Raw genomic sequence first — 15,894 nt, 5'->3', positions numbered from 1 at the left:
AAACAAAGTATGGCGTAGCGGGGAAGACAGAGTCAATGCCGTATCGAGGTGCACGGCGCCACTCTCAAAAGAGCGGAAGCAAGGAAAAGAACAATTTCACTGTCGTAAGTGCAACTGCTGGCATAAACCGAAGCAATGCCCAGCGTTTGGAAAGAGGTGTCGTTTGTGCCACAAGCTGAACCACTTTGCAAGTAGTTGCGTGTCAGCAGTAGTCAGTGAAGTAAAAAAACAGCAAGACGAAGACTTCGACATTCTCGAGATCACGACATCTAGTCACGAAAAGGATTGGACGGTTAAAGCCCAAGTTCGCAATCGCGAGATAAACTTTAAAGTGGACACGGGGTCACAGGCAAGCCTGTTTCCCACGTCAATTTACCGCCAACTGAGGGGAGCTGAAGAGTTGAAGCCAACGAATTCGGTGCTGAGAGCGTATAACGGCAGTACCATAGCGTGCTATGGAACGCCTACGCAGGAAGTAAGGCTTCGTAATACTTCTGCTATGGTCACATTTTTTGTTGTGAAAAACGGCCGTCAGGCCATACTTTGCCTAGAAGCTAGTGAAGCTTTGGGGCTGGTTCAGCGTAAAGTAGGCGCCGTAGACACGATTTCCAATGACGGACTTCTCAAGAATTTCAGGCATGTCTTCGAGGGCCTAGGTTGTTTGCAATAGGCATACAGCATGGTCCTGCAAGCTGAAGCGGTGCTAGTCGTGCAACCAGCTCGACGAGTTCCTTTGGCACTGCAAGAGCCTCTAAAGAAGGAACTTCAAAGAATGGTGCGTGCTGGCATAATTGTTAAAGTGAATGAGCCTACCGACTGGGCCAGTCCTTTAGTTCTGGCCAAAAAGAAAGATGGCACGCTGCGGGTGTGCATGGACCCCAGAGCTGTTAACAAGTACATAAAGCGGCAGCATTTTCCGCTTCCTAGGCGCGAGGATTTGGAAGCCCGTTTAACCAATGCCGCGTACTTCAGCTGTCTTGACGTGAACTCCGGCTCTCATCAGATACCGCTTGACGAGCGCACATCTAAGATCTGCACTTTCTCTTCAACGTTTGGGAGATACCGTTTCCTGTGTCTGCCCTTCGGCATTTCGTCTGCACCGGAGGTATTTCAACAAACCATGAATCAAGTATTCGAGGGCCTACCTGGTGTGCTGGTATACATTGACGACATTTTAGTTTGGGGTTCCAGTAAAAAAGAACACGATGAACGGTTGACGGAAGTGCTTAAGGCTGCCGAGAAAGCAGGATTGATTTTCAACGCGCAGAAATGCAAGTTCGGTGTGAAATCAGTCAAATTCCTTGGTGACGTCATAAGCTGAATGGGCATATCGCCTGACCCAAAGCTTATCAAAAGCTTGGCGAACATGCCGACACCAACGTCCAAGACTGACGTCCAGCGGATGCTGGGAGTGCTGAACTATTTCAGCAAATTCGTGCCACGGTTGTTCGAGCGAACGACGCTTTTACGAGAGCTTATCAAGTCCCACGCAGAGTTCCAATGGACAGCAAACCACGTGCAAGAATGGCAAATCTTAACGCAAGTTTTGACTACCGCCCCCCTGCTTGCAATCTTTGATCCGCAACGAGAAACTAAGATAATGTGCGACGCATCAAAGGAAGGTGTCGGTGCAGCATTATTGCAAGGCTACAATGGTGAATGGCGACCGGTAGCGTATGCATCTCGTGTATTAACCCGAGCCGAGCAAAGCTATGCACAAATTGAAAAAGACGCACTCGGAATTGGTTTTGGCTGTGAAAGGTTTCACGAGTTTGTGTACGGAAGAAAAGTGCTTATCGAAACAGACCATAAGCCGCTTATTGCGATCGTGCAAAAGGAAATTGCCGACATGCCACCGCAAGTGCAAAGATTTTTTTTGCGACTACTAAAATACAACTTTGTCTTGCAGTACATTCCCGGGAAACAGCTGGTTCTCGCTGACATGTTGTCACGCTCAACTGCTGACCAGGGCAAAGATCAAGTTGGCACTACTTCTGGTACCACAGACGACGTGGAGATCCATGTGGTGCAGTCCTTGGGCTACATGGTCACTTCCGAAACGCAGCGGTTACTACAGCAAGAAACGTCTCGTGACGTATTCCTACAGGCCGTGAGGAAGAGCTTAACAAGCGGGCAGCCGGTGAACGGGGGACTCAAGCCTTTTGCGAAAGAACTGTCAGTCGTTAATGGAATAGTGCTGAAGGGCTCGAAAGTTGCAATACCGAAGAGTATACGACAAAGCATCCTGAACAGGATACATGCTGGCCACCTCGGGTTGCAAAAGTGCAAAGAGAGGGCCTGAACTCTTGTATTTTGGCCCGGTCTGAACGGCGAAATCGCTGCGCTAGTAGAAAGCTGTGCAACCTGCCGAAAGTACGCGTACAGGCAACCACATCAACCACTTCTAATGCGGCCAGTTCCAAAATGTGCTTGGTATAGGGTCGGCGTAGATATCTTTTCTTATGCTGGAAATTCGTACGTGGTTGCTTACGACGCCTTTTCAAATTTCCCTGAGGTTGAGAAACTTAAAGACAGAACTGCAGCAACTACGATCACAGCCCTTAGCGCCATGTTCGCCAGGTACGGCGTACCTGTAGAAGTTTGCACGGATAACGGACACCAGTTTTCAAGCCATGAATTTGCCAGATTTGCGAAAATGTACGACTTCAACCATGTAACCTCCAGCCCCCGTTATCCGCAGTCGAACGGCTTGGCTGAGAAAGGTGTGCAAATCGTAAGGCACATCCTGAAAAAGACTCGAGAGGCAAGGGAGGACTTCTGGCTGGGTTTACTAGTCTATCGCTCAACACCACTGGAAGATGGGCATTCTCCGAGTGAGCTTCTGCAAAGAAGGCGACTTCGTTCTAACCTTCCTGACTTCGGCAGGGTGTCCCGGACCCCTGTGAGGAAGCACCACCAAGCCAAGGCCGGGAAGCCTTTGCCAATACTGCGCAGAGGCATGAAGGTGAGGCTTCAGGATGCGACTGCGTGGTCCCCAAAAGCGAAGGTTGTTGGTGAAACTGCTCCACGTTCCTATTTGGTACGAACGCAAGATCATCATGTTCTGCGGCGCAACCGCCGACATCTACTTAGGACGGGTGAACAGTATAGCGGTGAGAGTGATGACGACTGTGAGGAGATTCCACCATATGAAAGCTCCCGTGCGCCGGTGCCTGCAGCACCTGCTGAACCAACAGCGCAAGCCTCCGAGGCGTCATCTCTAGTAACAGCTGTAGGATCAATGCTACCAGCAAGTGACGGCGATCGTTCGCCTGGTATCCAACCGACACATGCTACTAGAAGGTCGACTCGTGTCGTCCGGCCTCCCCAGAAGCTTCACTATGATGAACATTTTGAGCAAGTGTCATAAGTTTTGGCAAATGTGTATATGTATCTAAGTCTCTCTTTTGTTTGTTGCCCGAGGAAGGATGTATCGGACACGTGTACTGATTATATCAGCGCAGAGGCACATCGGTGATGCGCAGTGAGTACAGGCACTGCATTCATGTCTTTATAAGCCACGCTCTCAATAAACCTTCGTTCTTTCCTGCACTGACCATGCTGCTGTAAGCGTCGTCTCCCTTGGCACGTTACAGATGCACATGTAGTGGGACATTCATTCCCTAGCTCAGCTTCCTCCCGTGTAGCAAGAAAGGTTTTCTCATTGAAGGTCGGTTTTGAAATAGTGTGGAAGACATCAAATCGTTAACGGTTTTGTAACAAGAGTGTTCAGGATTAGATTGCACTTTGGGAAAATATGTGAAGTTCTTTGCAGGTGGAGTGACCACTCATTGGATTCTACATATTATAATACCGAGACCGATCAAGTTGTCCAGCGCTGTTTATTCCAAAAAAGGCAACGCCCGCAGCTCACGCGCGAAGAAGTCGAAGAAGAGGGAAGATGATGAAGGCTATGTACAAATGAAAACGACGAAGTACGTTAATAGTGCTTACACTAACTTCCCCCCGTCATGGAAGCGGCCAGCCTGGCCGCAGATTAGAGATTATCTAAACGGGGAGTGAAGGGCTTCATCCGCGACACGTGAACAATTTCGGCATTCTGGCGGCGCCGGTCAGTGACGGAGTGTACTGGGCGGACGAGATAGTTCACTGCAGATGTTTGCTGCACAACGGTGTATGGACCAATGTAGCGTGGAAGGAACTTCTCACAGAGGCCTGGGGTGCGGACTGGAGTCCAAAGCAGGACTTGGTCTCCTGGGTGAAAACGTAGGTCACGGCGTTTGTTGTCGCAGTAACGCTTGCGCTCAGCTTGGGTAGCTTCTGTGCTTTGCCGGGCGATTTGACGGCAATGTGCAACTCGGGCAGCAAAATCTTCTGGAAGCGACGCGTCAGGCGAAGAAGGTGCGAAAAATAGTTCTCTGTCGAATATGGTGGAAGGAGATCGTCCATACACAAGGAAGAAAGGGCTGTAGCCGGTAGTCCGTTGAATAGCAGTATTATATGCGAATGTCACAAAAGGAAGAATTTTATCCCAGTCAGTGTGGTCAGGACGGATGTACATGGCAATCATGTCAGACAGCGTACGGTGGAAGCGCTCAGTAAGGCCATTGGTTTGCGGATGATAAGTAGAAGTAGATTTGTGGACGGTATTAGTGGCTCGAAGAACTTCCTCGAGAACTTGTGAAATGAACGCCTTGCCACGGTCACTGAGAAGAACGCGAGGAGCCCCGTGGCGCAAGACGATGGCGCGCAAGAAAAAGTCGGCGACCTCAGAAGCGGTGCCGGATCGCAGAGGGGCAGTCTCGGCATATCTTGTTAAATGGTCGACCGAAGTGACAATCCAACGGTGACCGGAGGGTGTCAACGGCAAGGGACCATATAAATCAATGCCAACAAATTCAAAAGGTGCGTCCGGGCAAGGGAGAGGTTGTAGTAAACCGGCAGGAGGGGATGTCGAGCGTTTTCGGTGCTGACATGACGCACAAGAGGCAATGTATTTGGCCACCGTTGTGGATAGGCCAGGCCAGAAGCAGCGGGTCTTTATGCGGTCGTACGTCTTGTGGAAGCCTAAGTGGCCAGCCGATACATCGTCGTGAAGTGCCTCTAATACCCGCAAGCGAAGGCAGCGAGGTAGAACTGGGACCCACCGGTGACCTGTTGGGTGGTAAACGTAGCGGTGTAGCACGCCACCTTGAAGGCGGAATTGTCGAAGTTGGCGTCGCAAGCGGCTGTTGGGTGGTTCGGTGAACCCACTAAGGCGATCCATGAGAGCTCGACAGTAGGAGTCGGCCCGCTGAAGCGAGACGAAATCAGAGCGTGATGAAAGCGTAACTTGGTCCAGGGGCGTTATCGAGAGCTGGTGGGAGGCAAGCGTAGCATCGGAACGACGTGGTTGGGAAGACGACGGCGCGTTACCGGGAGAGAGTGAGAGTGGGCAGCGAGACAATGCGTCTGCATCATGATGGCGTTTTCCAGACTTGTATGTTATAGTGAAGTCATATTCCTGCAATCGCAGTATCCAGCGTCCTAAGCGTCCTGACATGTTTTTCATTGATGACAGCCAACACAGAGCATGATGGTCGGTGACGATGGTGAAGTGGCGGCCGTAAAGGTATGGGCGAAATTTCTGAATCGACCAAACGATAGCCAGGCACTCTTGCTCTGTAATGGTGTAGTTCCGCTCAGCTGGAGAAAGTGTTCGGCTGGCATATGCTATGACTTGCTCTTTAGATTCTGTATTACGTTGCAGAAGTACTGCGCCAATACCTTGTGCGCTTGCGTCAGTATGGAGTATGGTGGGGGCACGGTTATCGAAGTGGCGAAGCACTGGTCCAGAAGTAAGATGCCGCTTAAGAGCTTGAAAAGCCGACTCGCAGTCGCTAGTCCACGTGAAAGAGGCACCGGTAACCAGTAGCTTGTGTAGAGGAGATGCTATTGCTGCGAAGTTGCGTATAAATCTACGAAAATATGACGCCAAGCCGAGGAAACTACGTAGATCTTTCTGTTGCTGGGGGCGAGGAAACTGAAGAACGGCACTAATCTTTTCGGGGTCAGGCTGGATGCCAGCTTTTGAGACGACGTGACCCAATACTTTTATTGTTTTGCTTGCAAATTTGCATTTTTTTGTATTGATTTGGAGACCAGCATTCGCAAGGCACTTGAGAACTTCGTCTAATCGATGAAGATGTTGGCTGAAGTCAGACGAAAAGATGAAAATATCGTCCAGATAACAGAGGCATGTCTTCCATTTTAGACCACGAAGGACGTTGTCTATCATGCGCTCAAATGTGGCAGGAGCATTACAAAGGCCAAAAGGCATCACGTTAAATTCATAAAGGCCATCCGGTGTAGCGAATGCGGTCTTTTCTTTGTCAGTCTCGTTCATCGGAATTTGCCAATATCCTGACCGAAGGTCAAGGCTGGAGAAATACTCCGCCCCTTGTAGTGTGTCCAAAGCGTCGTCAATTCGAGGTATTGGATATACGTCCTTGCGTGTGATCTTATTGAGCGCTCGATAATCCACGCAAAAGCGAACTGAGCCATCTTTTTTCTTTACCAGGACCACGGGAGACGCCCATGGGCTAGATGAAGGTCGTATTATCTTCCGCGCAAGCATGTCAGCAACCTGTTGTTCAATGACCTTTCGTTCGGACGGCGATACACGATAGGGGCGTCGTCGTATAATAGCGGAACCATCGGTTTCGATGCGGTGTGTAGCCGCAGGAGTTTGGCTCAACACAGGGGAACAGCTATCGAAACAGGCTTTGTGTTTTGCCAAGACCACCATTAGAGCTTCGGACTGCGCGGCTGTTAGGTCAGAACCAAGAACGGCTGGAGGAGGGAAAGAATCATCCAAACCTGAGGTTGGGGCTGGCGATGAAGAAGGGCAAAGCGCGACTAGAGAGATAGGTTGAGTGTCGGCGAGGGTTGCCACAGTCATCCCTTTGGGCAGCATCACAGGATCTGGGGTCGTGTTGCAAGCAGACAGAAGGGCGCGGCCGCGTGAAAACCGGACGAGACAGGTGGCAATGAGAATTCCGCGAGAAGTACAGCGGGAAGAAGGGGCTACTAGGGCGTCTCCGTCGGCGATCTGACTGGATGTTACGGCTACAACGTCTTCGTGACCAGGACGCAGGACGTAGTCGGCAGCGATGGTCAAGTTCACGCATGAAAGTGAAGAGTCCGCAACAGGTTCAAGCTCTGTATCCGTGATGTGGACGACTTCCTCTCTACATGAAATGACGGCTGAAGCAGAATGTAGGAAGTCCCAACCCAGTATAAGTTCATGGATACACGTTGGAAGGATGATAAACTCGATGTGGTGGCGTATGCCGTCGATGAGAACACGAGCAGTACACTGTCCGTCAGGGTGAATGAATGCATTATTAGCACCACGCAAAATAGGTCCAAGATAAGGCGTTTTTACTTTACGGAGCCGCGAACACAGATCACTCCGAAGAACAGAAACAGCGGCACCGGTATCGATGAGAGCTGACGCGGGAACACCTTCGACAGTCACAGAAAGCATGTTGGCCGGGCGAACAGGAGGAATTTTTGAAGACCGATAAGAAGCAGTTTCCCCTCCAAAAACTGCAACAGTTAGTTTTCCGAGTGCTGGTCGACAAAATGGGAAGTGGGGCGAAGCGGTGATGTAGAGCGCCGGTAAGGGGATGGGGAACGACGTCTGGCCGAACGGGAACTATGAGGCAGATTGGGAGCAGCTGGTGGAGACGGAGAACGCTGTTGCGGGGACGAGTACGGTCCGGGATAGTAGTCGTCTGATCAGCGAGTGCGGTCTCTTTCGTGCTCAGCATAGCCTCGCCTTTCATCCTGCTGGCGCCGGCGACAGAAGCGAGATATATGGCCGCGTATACCGCAGTAAAAACAAACTGGACGAGGTGGACGCCACTGAGGGTACGATGGCGCAGCAAGTGCTCTGGTTCCCATCGAAGCCAAATGGTCATAGGAAGCGCCAGTAGGCACGGAAGGCACGGTAGGGGTGGGTAGCGAAACAACATCCGCGTAGGTAGGTGTGGAGCGCGCTACCGGAGCAAGATGCGTCATGGGTGTAGTCATCGCTGTCAACTCCTGCTTTACGACCTCGCGCAAGTCGAAGGCGGGGGTTGGGGCGCAGGCAGCAGGTGGACGCCTGAGGTCTTGTAGTTGAAGCTCTTCGCGGATGATGGTGCGGATAAGAGCACGTAGATCTGGAGAATGGGGAACCTGAGGATCGCTGCAGTCATGTGGAAGACGAATAGACTGCAGCTCGTCGAGGCGTTGACACGATGAAGTGATGCCTTGGACAGAAGCCGGATTTTGCACGATTAAGGCGTTGAATGCGACAGGCCCAATGCCTTTTAAGATGTGGCGAACGCGTTCGGCTTCCGTCATGCTAGGATTCGCACGGCGGCACAGAGCCAAGACATCCTCTATGTATGAGGTGTAAGACTCTTGGGGAAGTTGGCGCCGCGTTCCCAGCTTCTGTTTGGCGACTTCTGCACGGCCAGACGAGGAAGCGAAGATTTGCCGCAGCTTCGAGGTAAACGTGGACCAATCCGCGATGTCGGATTCGTGGTTGAAATACCACGTCTTTGCAACACCGGTCAAGTAGAAGGCGACGTGCCTCAATTTCTGGGTGTCGTTCCACTTGTTGCAAGAACTCACGCGGTCGTAGTGGTCGATCCAATCGTCTACGTCATCACCGCGGAGTCCCGCGAAGACAGGGGGATCGCGCTGAGGGCTCGTCACAGTCCAAGAGGGCGCCGCAGGCGGGGTCGTCGGTGTGGTAGGGTTAGAGGCGCCGGAAGGGCCGGGGTTGGAAGTGTCCATTGTTGTAGGGGTAGCTGGGTGCAGGCGGCGACCGGAACGGAGCTCCAGGGAGGACGGGAACGCGAGAGGACGTCGGGATCTTGACGTACCTCCACCACTTTATAATACCGAGACCGATCAAGTTGTCCAGCGCTGTTTATTCCAAAAAAGGCAACGCCCGCAGCTCACGCGCGAAGAAGTCGAAGAAGAGGGAAGATGATGATGGCTATGTACAAATGAAAACGACGAAGTACGTTAATAGTGCTTACAATATAAACATTGTATAGGACTTGTTCTGAAGGTGCCTGTGGCCAGGTGGATACCTAAATGGTGAATGGGATCCAAAATATTCAATGTACTTGGAGTGGCAGTGTGATACACCATGGAACAATAGCCCAGACGTGACCGTATGAGGCTCCTATACGAGTTCATTAAGCCGCCCCTGTCACTGCCTCATGTCGTGTGTGCCAGAATTTTAAGAATGTTAATTGTTTTCAAACATTTGGCTTTTAGATACTTTATATGTGGAATGAATGGAAGTTTAAAGTCAAGTATGACACCAAGAAATTTGGGCTGTATGTTCAAACGTAAGCGCTGACCATGGAGCTGGATACTAGGCTCTCGGACAAGACCCCTCTTCCTTGTAAAGAGGACACAGGAGCTTTTCTGCGGATTCAGCTTGAAGTCATTTTGATTTACCCATGCTGAGACTTCATTCAGCCCAAACTGAACGTCTCGCTCACACACTGTGATGTTACACTATTTAAATGAAACCTGTACGTCATCGCCATATGCTAAATAAAATATACTTTGTGGAATACACAAACATAAAGAGTTCATTTTCTTAGAACGACAGAAAGCTGAGCTAGTTGGTAAGGATTCATTATGCAAAAAAGAAGTGAGGCGTGCAGACAGGACACAAGAGTAGAGAAATGGACAACACGAACGCCGACTATCAACTGAACTATCAACGCGTAATTCAGTTTCTTGACATTTCCTTGATCTGCGAACAAAATCATGTTTGTTGGCAGTACTCCCCAAGATCTTCGAAGCCGTTGCTAAACTTTCAATCCAAGCATTCTAAATTAGTAAAAAACGGAATTGCCATGTCGTGCCTTAAGTCTTCCCTCACCAGATCCTGCATGCACAAAATGAGCGCCAGTTTTAATGCGCAGGTCCGGCGCCTATTAGAAGCAGGTTATCCTAGTGTAGCGGTGGCCACTGTGGCTGAGCGCCTAAAGAAGTCGGTTTCGAGAGGGACGGACGTGATTACAGAAAGCAGTAATAGCAAAACAAGAGTAGTGGCTATTCCGTATATTCGTTCAGTGTCGCACAGGCTTAAGAAAGTTGCAAGTAGATATGATGTTAATGTTGCTTTCACTGCTCCCAATAAGCTAGGTAAGATATGTGCTGCCGTACAGAATAAAAAGGAGCGAGTAAAAGGCAAAAAACGAACAGGTATCTGTCCAGTGAAGCACAATAAGAACAACAGTTTTTCTGACTGTCATATGGGTGTGGTTTATAAAATTCCCCTTAGCTGTGGCCAGTTCTATGTAGGGCAAACGGGACGGTGTATCAATCAGAGGCTAATGGAACATAAAAGGTCGTTAACAGGTGGATCGCCTTCTAATCTTTCGCTACATTGCCGAGATTGTAACTGCACGCCAGAGTTAGATGAATGCGCGATATTTTGCAGGTATAAGAATGAAGATACGCGTCTTATGGTAGAGGCATGGCATATCTATAATGGTGGAAGTGCGTGCGTGAGTCAGCCTTCGATTACTTTACATAAGGAAGAGATTAAGTGCCTTAACAGTTATCTCTCACGTAGACCGGCACGTGTACCCGACTGACACGTGGTGTTACCATTCCTGAGCATGCGCAGATGAGTTTTGTGTCTTCTTTCTTTTTTCGCCTCAGTGCTCCCTTCAGTTGATAGTCGGCGTTCATGTTGTCCACTTCTCTACTCTTGTGTCCTGTCTGCACGCCTCACTTCTTTTTTGCATAATGAGTTCATTTTCACAATAAAAAAGGTACAGCTAAGTACGCCACCCTCTGGTACCTCAGTTTCCTGTGTAAATGACCTAAACAGAGCATTACGGTATGAAAGTACAGAAAGTACGGCGTGAGAGATAACTTTCAATTATGCTAAGCGTGTTGCCAGGGATAAGTCTCTGATAATGCACTAGCACCATGTAGTGTCATAGGCCTTTTCAATATTTAGAAAAACTGAAAAGAAATATTGTTTATGGGCAAATGCATTGCGGATGTTTGCCTCAATGCACACATGATGGTTGGTTGTGGACTGACCTTCTCGAAAACCAAACTGATAGGGTTCAAGCATGTTGTTCAATTCTAAGAAATGCAAGAGACTGCAATTTATCATTTATTTAAATGCTTACATAGGCAGCTTGTAAGTGCTATGGGATGGAAGCTTGTTACCAAAGGTGGGTGTTTACCCTGTTTAAGAACTGGGACAACGATAGCTTCCTTCCATGCCGCTGGAAGGTGTTTGTCTGCCCAAATGTTATTAAAAAGTGCAAGCAATGTAATTTGTGTGTCCCTGTGCTTGTTCTTCATCATGTCATACATGATCCTGTCTGCTCCCAGTGCAGAGCTTTTGCAGATGTTCAATGCTGCTTAAGTTCAGCAATGTTGAATGGACGGTAATATAAATCGTTTCCTATGAATTTGCGGTCCAGAGTCTTGCGTTCTTCTATTTCTTTGTGTTTAAGGAATGTCTGCGTATAGTGCGCAGAGCTATACACATACTGAAAATGTGTTTCAAGAGCGTTCGCCTGGTCTTCTAACCTGTATCCCTGGTTATTTACCAAGGGCAGTGGATGCAGTTCCTGCACTTTTAGCCTTCTGAGTGCATTCTGTACTTTTATTTCTTGGGTATACAAATTTATTCTTGACAGAAACTTCTCCCAGCTTGCTATCCTAGCCTGCCATCATGTGTGTTTTCCCTGTGATTTAGACTGTTCGAATTCAACAAGGTTTTCTGCAGTTGAGTATCGGCACAGAATGCCCCATGCTTTGTTTTGCTTCCTCTGAGCTTGTCTGCAGTCGTTATTCCACCAAGGAACTGGGAACTAGACTTCCACATGAACGACCTTTTGTTTGAGGGATGAACTTTTATGCTGCGTCAATGATAAAAATAAATGGTAGTGCGCAGAGCCCTTTCCGGGTGCCGCGATGCAAAGTTTCTCTCTTTTGGAGCGGTCGAGAGATCCATGGCGCTCCTTCGGTGCTGGCGCCGTCTAGATGGGTGTTGTGTACATCACTTCTTCAGGTGCACTGGACACACGCTCTTGCAAGAGGTGTGCCTGAAGAGAAAGCCTCATCCCAGGGGACGAGACCCTTGAGGCCACCAGCCCGGAAGTCAATGGCCCCTTCTGAGACAGCAGCGCAGCGCTAGCTGCAGCTGCCGGGGAGGGGGACAGCGTCACTGCCAGCACACTGTGTGTAGGCTGGACAGCCGTCGGAGGCCGTTGTGGCGCTGTCCCCAGATGTGCCATTTCGGCAAAGCTGTTATTTGGCAGGTACGCTACCCGCTTGCATGCCTCTTCGAACGATGTGTTCTCCTTTACCTTGAGTGTTACTATTTCTTTTTCCTTTTTCCAGGATAGGAGGACCTCGAGAATGCGGTCACAGTTCATGCGGTGTGGAGTATTCTCACAATTGTCACATGGGTGTTCTTGGGCACTGCATTTAGCGAAAGTCTTGCGGCCTCGGCAGTTCCGTGAACTGTGGCCAAGTCTTTGGCAATTAAAGCATTGGAGATGACTGGGGATGTACGGTCTGACCAGGATCGTTATGTACCCTGCCTCAATGGTCTTGGGCAGCGTACATGATCCGAAAGTTAGAATTAGGTGCTTTCTTTCGATCTCATTGCCATCACCACTCATCGTAATTCTCTTGACATTGATCACATTCTGATCACTCCAGCCTTCTAGTAATTCAGCTTCAGTCAGCTCCATCAGATCAGCATCGGAAATGACTCCACAGGTGGTGTTGATAGTGCAGTGCAGGGTCACTGTTACTGGGAGATCCCCGAATGACACTAGATTAGATAGTTTTTAATGTTGCTCCTTTTCATGGAGGTCCAGAAGGAGATCACCACTTGCCAACTTGGAGACTTTATAACCTGGACCAAAAGCTTGAGTCAGTGTTTTCGTAACAAGAGAAGGTGAGATGATTCTCACTGTCTTTTCTTCTTTCTCAGAATGTATTACACGAACTTGCGGAAAATCGTGGAAAATATTTCGGACAAAAAACTTGAACACTTCATCGGTGCGCCCTCATTTCTGAGGGCGATCAGGAAATGGGGGGAATGAACCTGCCATATGTAAAGGTGAGTTGGTCAGCAGCAATGCCAGCCACTCACCATGGAGCCCAATGAGGAAACACTGCAGGACCTGGAAAGGAATGGTCCTGCAAACGCCGGCTATATGCCACTACTATAACTAAATATGGTATACCCAAGGTTGGCTGCCCACACAAGGTTAACCCTTGCCATGGGGAAATTCTGAAATGAGAAAGGAATAGAAGACGGGACAGATGAAAAGGCAAGAGAAAAAGACAGATTGAAGAGGAGGACAGGAAAAGGCGACTGTTAATTTTCTCCAGGTGGGTCATTGTGGAGGAAGTGTCTATGTGATGCAGAGGCCAAAGAAGTGTGAGGCCAAAGAAGTGGGGGGCCTTAAAGATCCGAACACCCGGCAGTGACTGAACCCCCAGGATCCTCCTTTCACCAGACACGACTAAGCCATGCACAGCTACACGTGGAAGAATCCAACCCTTGTGTGCTCCGGTACGTGGTGTCACAACACACCAAACGCCTGCTGACGCAGACGCCCCTGTGGGGGTGCCTTTCTGGAGTTGACACTATTACCATGGTTGACCCACTGGTGTCACTAATGACACCAAGCCACCATTTTGGTCATCTGCCAAAATTTCCAGTGACCCTGTCGCCTTTCTTGTAGCATGGCTTACTTTTCTTATAACTGGGCCACTGCTCAGAAATGACAAGGTCATTGAGCCTTGCTTTGACAGGATAACTTAGCATATGGTCTGCTGGGGATGTTCTATTCAGATGTGGCACTCTGTGGTACATAAGCAGCCACTGACCAAGTCGGAGCTTGAGCTCTCCTCCTTCCCTCTTTTTGAGGCCATCCTTCACTGTACGGACTGCGTGTCCTGCCAAGCCATTTGATGCCTGATGGAAAAGAGCAGTTCTGAGATGCTTGATTCAATTTCCTTTAACAAATTCTTGGAAGGGATGACCGGTAAATTGTGTTCGATTCTCTCTCACAGTACACCTTGGTAATCCAAAATTTGAAAAAATTTCATGCAGGTGTTCCACCGTTTGCTCAGAAGTGGCATTTGTTACAATGAGCACTTTGAGCCATTTTGAATTTACGTCAACCACTACAAGAAGCATTTTCCTCTCGCATGGTCCAGCATACTCTTAGGCGCGAGTGTGGTGCGAAGTAAAACAAAAAACAAGCAGACATTCGGTTTGTGTGTTTTATTATTTCTCTAAACTTGAATTCATCAATTCAAGCAACAGATCGCATAGATAAGAGATGTTGTCTTGAATAATTCTTGAAGTCACGTGTCACCATGAGCGATGTCACACTGCGGACACGATTACGTAGGCGCACAGGCACTATTATGTCACTGTCCGGCTTGGTGCGTGGCGGCCGCGAGTGAAGAGGGAAACAACGTTCGGGTTGAAATTTCACATCTTTCCGCGGCACGTCGCGATGTAAGACTTTGCAGACACGATTGTTATCACGCAATGTAAGCTTTGCGCTTGTCAGCTCAAAATGGCCAGACCTGGTGAGGGGCCCTCTAAACTTTATCTTGTTTTTTATGTATCAATTTTTTCCTGCACGAAAATCAATAAACCTTCAATATGCTGCCAACTTTGTATCCTTACTGAACCTGTATTAACCCTCACTTTAAAAGGCAATTGCACTTCAGTGCATTAAATTTTTTTTATGCTGGTTGTAACAAATCGCAGTAGTATTGTAAGAAACTGCTTTGCCGTAACTATGCCTGCCTTTCCTTGCTCCTCTCTCTCTCTACCTCCTGTAAAACACGTGCAACAATGTGGAAGGCAGGAGAACACCTTGTATTTATAAACAGTAGATAACACATTAATCAAAAGAAATTAAAATATTGCAGTGAAGTTAGCCGGTTGCATCTATTCCTGCAAATGATTGCATCCTTTTAAGTGTGGATGGTTGGTTCTTGCATGTCCACAGCTAATCAAGTGTACAGACATATCACGAGGCATAAGCCATGCCCGACAAGAGAGAAGCAAAGTTGCTTATAAGTTTACATGTAATACTGCAAAAATCCATATAACCATATCCTGTCATTACTGCTTCTATAATTAAAGCACCATGTAACTTGCAAGATATACAAAGGCAGCATGACATTTGTGTATCTGAATCTTATTTTTGTTAGATTGTAAGATGCAGCTGCTTATTGATTTATTCCATGGTGTGATTTAATGGCATGCATGTGCAGACTCCCCAAAATTCTACTTGGCTTAGCTCACGCATGCTCAGATAGCCAAAATTTTAGTCAGCCAAGCTTGCTCCGACACATATTCACCAAAATGCTACTCAGCCAGGCTCACACGAACTCAGCCTCATGGTTCAGTTCAAGTCTCAATGAGCTAAAGCTTGAGTTTGCCGACCTACACATACATTACATGACACTAAAGTTGTGACCAGTGCAGTGCATAAGCAAACACTGTATATGAGTCCGTGTTGCATCGAATGAAAATAAGGATAATTGTGCATATTGCAGGTTTAGTGTTATAGAGTTTAGTTGACCAGGACTAGGAGGTTTGCCTCATGTCGATCCAACAAGTATACGAGATCTGCATCATATTTTTTGCCAATACAGTTGGCTATGTTGGCCATTACTGGGTGACCACATTTTGTGCATTTCAACACAAAGTTGAATAAATGACCATGGTTCAATATATAAAAAGATGCTTACGTCAATGCAAGTATAACAATTAGAACATTACTAACATATGCGCATAAAAAGATGCACACAGATGCTAAACACATGTACAGACAGAATTGCACTTCAGCTAAG

General features: G+C 48.3%; 1 protein-coding gene across 1 annotated transcript in view; it reads right to left on the bottom strand.

Annotated features, from left to right (window-relative positions):
• Positions 1–15,894, bottom strand: part of alpha-PheRS (phenylalanine--tRNA ligase alpha subunit) — an 89,126-nt gene that overhangs the window by 16,851 nt on the left and 56,381 nt on the right. The gene's annotated exons all lie outside the window — the stretch shown is intronic.

The sequence above is a fragment of the Dermacentor andersoni genome, chromosome 11 (genome assembly GCF_023375885.2).
Source record: "Dermacentor andersoni chromosome 11, qqDerAnde1_hic_scaffold, whole genome shotgun sequence".
Classification (NCBI taxonomy): Eukaryota; Metazoa; Arthropoda; class Arachnida; order Ixodida; family Ixodidae; genus Dermacentor; species Dermacentor andersoni.
This window is presented reverse-complemented; position numbering and strand designations above follow the sequence as displayed.